The sequence below is a fragment of the Vipera berus genome, assembly GCF_964194415.1.
Source record: "Vipera berus genome assembly, chromosome: 1".
Taxonomy (NCBI): Eukaryota; Metazoa; Chordata; class Lepidosauria; order Squamata; family Viperidae; genus Vipera; species Vipera berus.
Genome location: NC_138202.1, coordinates 104,226,724 through 104,238,888, shown reverse-complemented (window position 1 = coordinate 104,238,888; position 12,165 = coordinate 104,226,724). Strand labels below are relative to the sequence as shown.

General features: G+C 37.8%; 1 protein-coding gene across 2 annotated transcripts in view; it reads left to right on the top strand.

Moving 5' to 3' along the window:
* PIK3C2A (phosphatidylinositol-4-phosphate 3-kinase catalytic subunit type 2 alpha) overlaps positions 1–12,165 on the top strand; it is a 71,675-nt gene that overhangs the window by 3,442 nt on the left and 56,068 nt on the right. For both annotated transcript variants that reach the window (XM_081315197.1, XM_081315198.1), the window contains exon 2: positions 11,545–11,665. The gene's annotated coding sequence lies outside the window, so the exon portion shown is untranslated. The remainder of the gene's footprint in view (positions 1–11,544; positions 11,666–12,165) is intronic.

Below are 12,165 nucleotides of genomic sequence, written 5' to 3'. Positions count from 1 at the left end.
GATTTTTCTGTGCATCCTGTAAAACTGGGCTTCAGTAACATTTGTGGCATATACCAAATCTGATCAGTACTGTCCTTATCGCTAGTAGGGCATACTGCACGTGACACTGATTGATTTAGTTAACCTCATTTATACCTTCTGTATTTGCTTGAAAAGCACAATATGAAAGTCTGGATTGACCAGTACAGTGATGAATAGTAGAGATCAATATCACTGGACACATTTTATAAAGACCGTGGCATGGAGAAGATTGCAACTCAGAATGTATTAGGAATACCACAAATGAACAAGTGCGGTGGAAGGAAAACAGATATGCTATGTATCTGTGGAATTACAAAAAATGAAAAGGATATAATAGATCTGAACGACAGTAGTCTGGTCTTATGGAAGAGAATCGACAAATACGCACACTTACTGTGTATTCAGTTATTGAGAATGTTGATCAGCAGTCTGCTTAGAAAATGTTCTGCTCTGAATATGTGGATCAGATATAAATATTTGTATGTAGAGATGGTAAATCTGAAGTTAGAATGTACTTGATTTTAATGGTAAAATATTGAGATAGTTATTGTAAGATACAAGGGTGATGAGAGATTCTGAATGTGGATCCTGGTAGAGAAATGGACTTGGAAGAAAAGGAAATGAAATTAAAGTAGAATCATTTGAGGAAAGGAATTATGTGTCGTATGTTTAAAAATTATTGGAAGAATCGATTAAACTCCCAACAGAATAAATTGAAGGTAGTTGTAAGAAAATATTATCTGGAAGCCGTTTGGAATAGAGTGAAAAGAATTACATCACAAAGTGCCACAGAACTATGTAGAATTATGATAATGGAAAGGATGGAAGCATGAACAGAGATGCTTAGTGGGATGACAAAGGCTGTGGCTAAGGCAAAATGTACATTGGAGAAGTATTGCTGTAGAAAAAAGGATGAAATGTATAATGAGTGTCACGAAAAAGACTATGCTGTAATCAAATGATTAAGATTAAAAGAAACGGGAAATGCAAAGCAATTTTGATTAACAAATCATTGGAAATTATATGAAAGGACCAATCTGAGGAGCTTCCAACACAGTGAGTGCAATTAGAAAATAAAAATGATGAAATGATTTGAGATGAAACCAAATTGAGAGAGTATTTGAAGGAACGTTTTAGAGATTTGCATGGAAATGATAGTGATATCTCAAAGGCTGGAATTGAAACAAGTGCAATGTTTGTGTCCAAGAAAAAAAAGCACTAAAAGAAAAGTGATAAATATTACGAGAATGTTGAAAAATATTAAGTCTGCAGAAATAGTGTAATTGGAGAAATGTTCAGATATTGATCTGGTTGACTGATGGAAGGACTTATAATTTGTTTCACATGTGTATGAAGATGCATTTGTGCCTGATACTTGGAAGAATGCTGTTATTATTCCCCTACACAAAGGGAAAGTATAATGGTGTGTACAGAGACATTCACATGCTGACTACTGGACATTCCACAGTTATCCATTAAGAAAACTGGAGCCTTTTTACCAGTTCATATTAAGACTGCAAGTAAAAGACAGGAAAAAAAAATCTTCACTTTAGTAACCTAAGAGATAAATTGAATTCTAAAGTGAAACCAGTTCTTTTGTTGAGATTCCTGTACCACTTTCCTTCCATCTTTCAATAAATCTTGTTAAACTAAGAGAAATTTGCTTTTTGTTGAAATAGGTTTTCCAGGACTTCATAGAAAAGTGTTGTGAGTGAGTAGAAAAACTTTATCTAGGAAAATACACAGCAGAATACTAATTAAATGAAATTAAGAGATGACAATTAGCAAAATTTGAAAATACAATATAACCAGTTTGGTCTACTGGTTGAAGCACTACTAGGCTAAAAACCAGGACAATAAGAGTTCTAGTCCTGCCTTAGGTATGAAAGTCAGTTGGGTATCTTTGGGCTGAGAGAGAGTAACTGGCCCCAAGTCACCTAGCTCAGAGGTCCCCAACTTTTTGGGCACCAGGGACTGGTTCTCTGGAGAGAGGTTTTTCCGCGGACTGGAGAGTGCGTGGTTTTGTGTGCTGCCTATATCCCATGGATGTGGCTTTGCTTGTTTATGCGGACTGGTTGCTGACATGCCGTGGCCCGGTAACGGTCCACAGACCGGGGATTGGGGATCCCTGACCTTGCTGGTTTTGTGCCTAATTCATTAACCACTATGCCAAACTATCCCTCTATTTTATTCCCTTGGTTGTTTAATATTTTATAGATAATTCTGTAAGGAATGCTTGTTATAGTAGAAGTATATCATATCTGGGTTCATGAATTAATTTTTTTATATTTCAGAAACTCAATGATTTATAGCAATTTCTAGATAATATAGGTATGAATTGAAAAAATATATATCAAAAATCAACATAGTAGTGTTTGACAGGGAAAATAGAGTGAATTTCTGTAGCTTGGCTAAATATTTACCAAAATTGGGGAAATAGAGAAATCTTAAGTATGTTCAAATGTTGTTTGAATAGTTATTAATACAGGTAGTCCTCGACTTATGACCACAATTCAGCCCAAAATTTCTGTTATTGAGACATTTGTTATGTGAGTTTTGGCCCAGTTTACGACCTTCCTTGCCTCAGTTGTTAAATGAATCACTGCAGTTTATAAGTTAGTAACTCAGTTGTTTAGTGAATCTGGCTTCCCCAATAACTTTGGTTGTCAGAAGGTCACAGAAGGGGCTCGCTCACATGATCCCGGGACACTGTAACCGTCATAAATACGAACCAGTTGCCAAGCATCTGTATTTTGATCACGTGGTCATGGGGATACTGCAAAGGTCGTAACTGTGAAAAACGGTCCAAACTCACTTTTTTCAGTGCTGTTGTAACTTTGATTAGTCCCCAAATGAAGTGTTGTAAGTCGAGGACTACCTGTATATGGTTTGTTGTGAGAAGTAAAAGTTTATCAAAAGAACTGAAAGTAGCTGTTTGTAAAATAATGCTTCTGTCCACTTTGTTATATAGAAGTGTGATTTGGGTAATATGGGAAAAGCATAAAACCCGAATGCACAGAGGATGAAGCCCTTAAAATCTATGTATGGTAAAACAAGAAAAGACTAATTCAAAAGAGTAAAATGAAAAAAGTATGATGAGATAGTTTGAGGGAGCATTAACAGGATAAGATTGCAAAACAAATGTACAAAGAAAGAGTAAATAGATTGAAGGAAGTGAAGAATAAAAAATCATGGCTTCCATATACTCTACTTAATGATATTCCAGAGAAGAGGTGAGAAATTTAAATTAGAACAGACAGGTATGAAGTTGTATATCGGGTCTCAAACCATGGGCCGGTTTCATCATCCCGAAGCTGCGCCCACCCCATTGCCGGCAATGCAAAAAGAGTCGCAACACGTCACATGGCAAGTTTGATACCCATGTTGTATATGGATGTGGTGGAAGCTACAATGGTTTACAAAAACAGAAAACTTATGAGAATAGGTATAAGCATACTAAAGGGTGTTGATGTAAAATAGCTTGGACTATATATCCTCTTTTTTCTTACCTCATTTACTATCCCAAACTTTATTTTGTCTATAGCTTTTACGTACTTGATTTAAATTTCTTAGTTTATGTTTTGACACATCTGAATAGAGGTACTTGTGTAGGTTACGAGTGTACAGTACGTGACTTTGTAATATCTTCTTGATGGGAGTTGGGGGACACATAAATATTTGTAATAGTTACCTATTAGTGGCAACAACTGAGAGAAAGTGCTGGGCACATTGGGCCTGGCCTGGCCTGGCCAATGGTATGTGTCATGTTGGGACCTGTTGAATGGAAAATTGGGGAGATCCTATCTCAGCCTTGCCCTGTTCACTGAATAAAATTACTCTAGGAGCCCTGTGTGTTTTTATGTATGTTAGAGAAAATTCATAAAAAAAGTAAATTTGCAAAGTTTACATCAATTTGAAGAGATCACGGAAGATACATTGTTGGGTTCCTAGTTGCCCAGGATCTAGAAAATAATGCTGGTAAGAAAGGAAACAAATGTCCATAAACTGAAACTCAGCACTCATAAAATGGATCCTTAATTGGATAGTAATCCACTTAGGCTAGCGGTTGTAACCCACTGAATCCTCAGAATTGTTGTTCAGAGACGGTGAGCACTGTTGCTAGTCAAATAATTAGCTTATGTAATTTCCAGTGCTATTATTTACTGATTGAGGCTGGTGCACCAGCTATAACATTTCCTGGACAGAAATAGCCTGGTCACTTTCCAGTCCTCTAGTATTATGAAAGTTACATTACGCATTGTCTGTTCTTGAAAATCTTTTATGAATTTCAGTTAATAGCAGCAGCTATTCACAGCAGCTGGATTACTAACTAGGTGTATTAAAGCGAATTTATCTTATCAGTTTATTCTAAATCGCAATTCTTTATGCTGGCTGATGTATAGGAAGCCCTGAGGAGTTTGGGCCTCAAGTGTTTTGCCACCTTCTGTCTATATTTCATGTAACATATGAAGCTTTCCTCTGGGTTCTCCATCCATTGTTATTAGATCATGTCAATTGAAAACAGAATCTTTTCAGTTATTTTATAGAATTGTACTGTGTTTTGGCCACAACACAAAGGTTACTTATCTATCCAGTGTGGAATGTCAGGGAACTGTTTAGGTTTTATGCACTCTGTTGAATATTTTTAATGTTTGTCTACATGTTTATGTTTATAAACTTTTCTTTGTATATTTCCAGATTTTGTTGATGGCTAATCTAGAAAACCTTTTAAAGATTTTTAAGCTGAATAGGCTAGTGAGTTAAATAAAGTTTTTCTGAAGGGTTGACTTCCCCACCCCTTAAAAGCTGTAAACATTTTAAAATAAGGATATATTCATAGAGACTATACATTACCGTTTATTTTAAAAAAATTGCAGCTAACTCTCTTTGTTATCATCAGACCTGAGCTCAACAGTTCAATAAATCACAGTTCTTTAAATATTTAAACCTCAAATAATTCTTCACCAGGCTTGAATAGGACTCTCAAACACAGCTTGGCTAGTTTTGATTATTTACCGCAAACAGAAATAACACCTGAAATTCAGCAGTCGATTTCCCAGTGCAGTTCAAAAAGTCCAACCCTTCATGTCTATAATAACACTCCAAAGGTTAAACTCCTTGAGATCTTTCCTCTGATCTTTTTTTTTACTTTAGCCTGTGTTTTGACGACCTTGTGGGGTAGCTGAGATATATTTTCATACTTTTTTCTAGCCTCAGAATCCCTGCTTCATAACTTTTACCCCTGTGGGGTTGAAGGTTTAGTCATTGTATTTTCCCCTTCATCTCTTTTTGAACAAGTCCTAAAGTTCAGGAACAGAGGTGGGCAGCTGCAGTGATATGGGGAAAATAGGTCTGCCTGTGTTATCTGCTCTGTTGGGGGCTGAGTAATACTGATGCAAATATATTTGCCATAGCTTGTGGGTTGGTTTCCGAATGTTTCATTACCAGGCTAGGTAACATCTTCAGTGGAGTTTAGGGGAAGTCAGTGTCACTGTTCTTCTGTTTATAAGGGCTTCGCACCTGACCCATCACTAGACCCTCACTTAACACACCTGAAGTCCTTATAAAGAGAAGAACACTGACGCTGATATCCTCTAAACTCCGCTGAAGATGTTATCTAGCCTGGTAACGAAACGTTTGGGAACCAATCCACAAGCTGAAAGAGCGAACCTTCACCCACAAATATATGTATCGGTTGTACTCAATCAGGTCATAGTTAAAATTGTGCGATAAATGCTAAGAAAATTCTTCCACGTTAAGAAGAGCAATTTGGGAGACATATCTAAGTCATATATTTTCAGAAGTCATATTTCATTCAGTAAGACTTAGTGCCAGCAGTTGCTAGATACAGACATTGCAACTTTAGAGTTGACTCATAATTTCTAATAATGTAACTTGAGAGGCTTTTCAATTCCTAACCCCTAATCGTGACTTTTCTGTGCTGTGTAGTTAGAGGATTTAATACCTAATAATTGGTTTTGTGATTTAAAAATGTATACAAAAGTGGGCTTCCATTTCTTTTCCATATTATTTTTATTTAGTCAATTTCTATAGCTGCTCATATCAATAACTATGGGCGGCTTACAATTCAAAAAAAGGAATTTCAATTAAACACTGAAAATTTAGGCCCCAAACATGGGACAAATCTTTATTTCCTGTGACAGCCTATCCTGAAGGCCATCGACAGGCAGTAGTCACACCGGTGACAGCTCATATTTGTGTAATTTTTTTAAAAATTGCTAACAAAGAATTAAGGGAGACTGATATGCATTTCAAACTTATTAGTTTTCATCAGTCAGCCATACCCTTCCGAGATTCGAACCTGGGCTGATTACACATTAGGCAGTTGTTTTCACCTCTAAGCCACAGGATCTCTCTCGCTTTGTTAGCAGAGAAGCAAGGGGAGATATATGACAAATGCTTGTTAACTATTTTTTAGATTACCTTGCTAGGCCCCAAACATGGGACAAATCTTTGTGTATACACACACACACACACACCAGCCAAGGTACGTGGCCAATTAGCAATAAAGCCAGGAAATGGGCTTCTTGACACATTCAGCATCTCAGGTTTGGGTTTGTAGGGTCTTATGAAAGGCTAACATAATAGCCTTATTGTAATTTTCAAAGACAGGATGTTCCATAGCACAAGAGTCACTGCAGAAAGAGCCTATCTTCTAGTCGTCACCAACCGATCCTCCTTGACTGAGAGGATCTGTAGTATGCCCATTCTACTAAATCAAGATGGATGGGTAGAGATCTCGGAAGAAGGTGATGGATTCAAACAGCAATCTATTTTTTCATAACTTTCATCTATTACAAATTTGATTAAGAATGCTATCTTGACTCAGTATATTTTAATTAAATGTAATTCTTAATTTTAAAACCACTTTTCAGGTTTTTCAGAGAATTTAGATTGCATACCTTATTAGGTATGACAGTTGCCTATGTGCTGATACTGTGAATTTTAGATATTGTCCAGAACTATATTTCTGTCACTACATTACAGTGCCTTCCAGGTCAATCTTACAATTACATTAAAAAAGAAAAAAGAAAGGTAGAAGTCTTAATAGAGAATATACAAAATAGTCCTTTGCCTATGATTACAATTGGGACCAGAATTTCCAGTGTAGATCATTGTGGTTATTAAGCAAGATGTCCATGTGAATGCTTTACTCAATGACTGCAATTCTGGCTCGCAGTTGCATCGTTAAGTGACTGGGTTGTTAATCAGATGGCGTGAAAGAGCTGCCTGCCTTCTGTGGGCGAAAAGAAACGTCTATGCTGGTCTGGAGAAACAAAACTTGGATCCTGGAGATCTGAGCTTCCTTTCTCTGGCTCACCACAGGAGTTCCCCTCCCTTCCATGTGTGAAAGGGAACCGCCATGCTGGGCCAGAGAAAAAGCTCAGTTCTTTAGGATCCAAGCTTCCTTTCTCTGGCCTCTGCAGGAGTTCCTGTTCCTTTCTTGCAATTGTTTTGAAGGCTAGAAATGGCCTTTTTCTACCCCTTCAGAAACATTGCATTTGCTAGCTGTCTGGCTAGGCCTTGGTTTGACTTAGCTTACCTGTCAACAGTTGTACAAGAAGATAAAGGTGAGTAGGTCTGGGTGTACGGTAGTGGGGCAGGAGACGTCTCTGGGCCTTCTAGGCATATTGGAACAAGAAGTGGGCAGGGAGTGAGTGGGCCGAGGAATCCAAGGCCACAGCAGTTTTGTGTGTGCTGATGGGTGAGTTGGGGACTGATGGTGAGATAGGCAGGTGGGGTAGTTGCAGCACCTCCCCCCCCCATGATTATAAAGGGGATGTAAAGGCACAGAATGCAGCCGCGAGAGTTGTGTTGGGAGTTTCCCGATACTCCCATGTCACACCTCTGCTCCGTGAGCTGCATTGGTTGCCAGTTGTCTTCCGGGTGAGATTCAAGGTACTAGTAATGGTGTTTAAAGCCCTACATGGCAGGGGTCCGGAGTACCTTAGGGAACACCTGCTGCCGGCGTCAACTTCCCTCCGCCCTGTGCGTTCCCACAGAGAGGGTCTCCTCAGGGTGCCACCGGTCAGAGAATGTAGATTGGTGGCCCCCAGGGGGAGATCTTTCTCTGTGGGCGCCCCGGAGCTATGGAACCAGTTACTGGTTGAGCTCCGGACGGCGCCCGATCTTCGCTCCTTTCGCCGCGATCTGAAAACATACCTGTTCGAACAAGCCGGCCTGGCCTGAGGGGGGATTGGTGGGGTTTTTACTATCATTTTATTGGGGTTTTTATTAATGTATCAACTGTTTTTATGGGCATGTATTTAATTATTTTTTAATTTTTGTAACTCTGTGTTTTATTCTTGCCCTGTACACCGCCCTGAGTCCTGTGGGAGAAGGGCGGTATAGAAATATTAATAAATTAAATTAAAATTAAATGTATGGTGCCAAGCGCCAGAATTTTGATAATGTGATGACAATGTGATTTTTCTTCTTGTTAGTTCCTTGATGAAAGTATTGTTTTTGTCTAGATTGTTTAATCTGGTATTAATCCCTGCTTATCTGGGTATTGGTTGCTGGAGAGGAGAACTTTTTTATTGATTCTTTTGAATAGTGTGTAAATGTGGCTTATTTGTTTATTGATGGCTGATTTGTCTGAATACCAAGCTTCTGGGTATTCCTTAGCGTGGATTTACCCTGGTCTAGGATGTTTACAGTTTCCCACTTGAAACTACGGTTGAATCTCTCCCTGTGTTATCAGAGTAAAACGTTTTCATTGTGTTTTCTGACTGTTAGTTGGTGTTCATGGATGTGCATCTGGTAACATCATGGGCATATCCATGCATTTTATATTATTTTCTTTGGCAACAATATGGAAGTGGTTTGCCATAGCTTTCATTTGGGGTATTTTTCAATTTCTTAGTGTATAGCCTGCAGTCTTTGATATTCCCTTGCAGTCTCTTATCCAAGTAGCCAGACCTGATCTGTAACCAGGCCTGAACTTGCTTAGATTTTGAGCCAGGCAAGAGCAGCTAGATGGTGCCACCTGGTGAGGCTATTCTGATACTCCTGCTTAAAACAAGCTTTGCTGGTGTGTGCACGTGCAGTTGTGTGTATTACATATTTTATCATATAAAGAATGTTTAGTGCTAAACAAAGCTCCGTGACTGAGTGCATACTTAAATGTACGGTAGTTCCTTCCTATTTGAATCTGATATTCCAGTCCAGCTTACTAACTTCTTGTCAGTTTTTTTTTTCAAATGAAAGAGCAATGTTCTGTTTTTCCTTGTTAGTTCTACCGTAAAACTTCAGGGAATTTATTTTATATCTTGCAGAATTCCCAGAGCATTAGTTTTTTTACACTGTTTTTCTGTGCTGAAAACTCTTTACATTTGCACTTCTAGTAGAAATTTTTAACACAATGCTTTTAAGAACTGAAAACCCCTTTTTCTCATTGGGAAAAGTAGGTCTTGGAAGAAACAGATCACCTGCTTGTTAGATCAGCATTGAATTGTATTAATGATCAAGGCAATGTGATGCATGATTTAAATAATTTGCATTTACATAAAGATACTGAAGTGATTTCTCATCAAGCATTAAATCTGTGGAGATATAAAAACAAACAGTATATAAATATTTACTTGTTTTAACTGCTAGAATAATACAACTGTTATTGATTAAGCCAGACTTCTTTATCTTTTTTTTTACTGAGGCAGGTGATGTAGTACAGAAAATAAAAAAAATTACTATCAGCCCTATTATGGTAGTTTTGATAATAAGCTTCTGAACTAACTGCTTATATGCTTCCATCAATATCATAGTTGAAGAGTGGTCTTTATTTTTTCAAAGTTTGTTTGTTGTTTGCATCTATATACTACTGAAACACTCATACCTGTAACCTTTAACTGGGCAAAATGGTGCAGCATAGGGCAAAATCTTTTCAACCAAGGTACCTCAAATGGGGCACTGAATGCCAGAATCCATTACTTCTGAGGGAATGAAATTTAGGGAAGTTGTGGCTGCTTCAGAAATATCTTTAAAACAATGAAACGACAATGCCACAAGTTGTCTAGTATGTAATTACTCCTCATTGAAAGGAGCATGCCACCTATCTGAATAATTAGGGTTTTTTCTCACTAAAATTTAATCGGGTTTTATCTTTCTGTAACTTAAATCTATAGTATTAACTCCTGTCTTGCACTCTGAACAAAAGATATTTCTTGACCTGAGCAAATCCTTTTGTGTACTTAAAGAATAGTGTCATAGCCCCCTTCTACCTTCTCAAAACTAAAGATGTCCTTTAATCTATTTTCATAGGATTTTTCCCTAAACTTCTTCATTATATGTTTTTGAATCAATATCATTTTCTAAAAATTCTTAAGTGTAGTTCCTGGAGCTGAGAATAGTAGTCAAAGTATGGTCTGATCTGAGTAGAATAAAATGGAAATATAGCTTCATTATTTGGAAGCTATACTTGCAGAACTTAAATTTAAATTTTCCTTTTTTTTTAATCCCATTTATATCCCGCCCTTCTCCGAAGACTCAGGGCGACTTACAATTTAAGCACAAATCAATGTGCTTAGCAATAGCCTTCATTCTATGTATATGCCTGCTTATTAGGGCTTTTGGCCCCCCCACAAGCGGCATTATTACAAAGTCAGCTTATTGCCCCCACAATCTGGGTCCTCATTTTACCTACCTCGGAAGGATGGAAGGCTGAGTCAACCTTGAGCCTGGTGGGACTCGAACCTGCACTAATTGCAGGCAGCTGGTGTTACTTAAGGAGGCATTAGCCCACTGCTCCACCAAGGCTCTTTTTAATAGCTATATCTGTTGATTTTGCAGCCAATTAGTAGTAGTTGTTGTTTTTTTGCAAATTCTAGACCAGTAGGTTGGCTACCAATGAGATTCCAAGTGAAATTTATGATGTTGACAATAACCTATGAAGCCATTCATATTACCTGAGAGACTGCCCTTCTCTCATTGTCTCTGCCCACTCTTGTAAAGGCCAGCATGATGTGGGTGTTTTGGGTCCCCTCCTTGAAAGAAAATGTTATTTGTTGGGACATTATGCCTTCTTTGTTATAGCACCTCCACCATTGAATGGTATTCTCCCAGAAATTTGCATTGCCCTTATGTTGCTGCCCTTTAAGTGAGCCTTGAAAATTGGACTCTTTCCCCAGGGTTTAGGATAAAGAGTTGGCAAGGGGGGGGATTGTTTTTTATTCTATATCTTTGTGTTATCAGTTTCCCTTTGGGTTTCTGTCCTTTATTTGAACTTATTATTGGGTTTTTGTATTGGCTGAGTTTGTTGCAAACTGGCCATAGTCAACTGAATTGAGCACTTTATGAGTTTGATTAAATAAATAAGAAACTGGAATTCAGTGCTGATACAACAAGGCTACTTTAAAGCACCTAGAGTTATCTAAGGAAGCATTATGAATGTCTTAACTTAATGACTTTGGTCTACAATATGTCGTGTTAGTTGTTCCATATTTCTAATATATATTTTATGTTTTCCCATTCTTCTATCAACCATATTCTTTTGTTTAATCCTAGTACTACACATTCCTTCATTCTGCCCAGCTTTGGTGGGAATAATGGAAGAAAGCTAGAAGCCTGTGATGACCTTAACCCAGCCTACTTGCCTAAAGGCATTAAGCAGAATCACCCCTGACAGGTAAGCTATGAGTAGATGAACAGAAGGCACTTTCTTTCATATTAACTATAAGTGCAAGTAACTGGAGCTTGGTGATTATCTTTTAATCTCTCTGAGAAACTAAGGAACTCAATTAGCTCTGGGTTTTCTTCTGTTAGGCTAGAGGGGAAGAGACTGATAAATAGAAAGGCTACTTTTGAGGAGAAACAGTGCATCAGCAGTTCTCAGGGCTGTGTATCTCAGTGACACAAAGAGAAAACACTGAATAGCATAGAAATTATTTTAATATTTTTTTACATTTATACTTTGCAGTGTCATTGTTCAGAACAATCCAGATGAGTAATCATCTGATATGAGAAACTTAAGTCAAGAATAGTTTTAACTGCAATATTTCCAAATATACAAATTCTTAATGCCTTTGTGTATTCTGTAGGAATGTATAATAATATAGATCCAAAGCAGGAAAGGTGCTTCACATCTGGTGCGAGTATACTTGTTGTACCTGTCAATGGCTCCTTAGA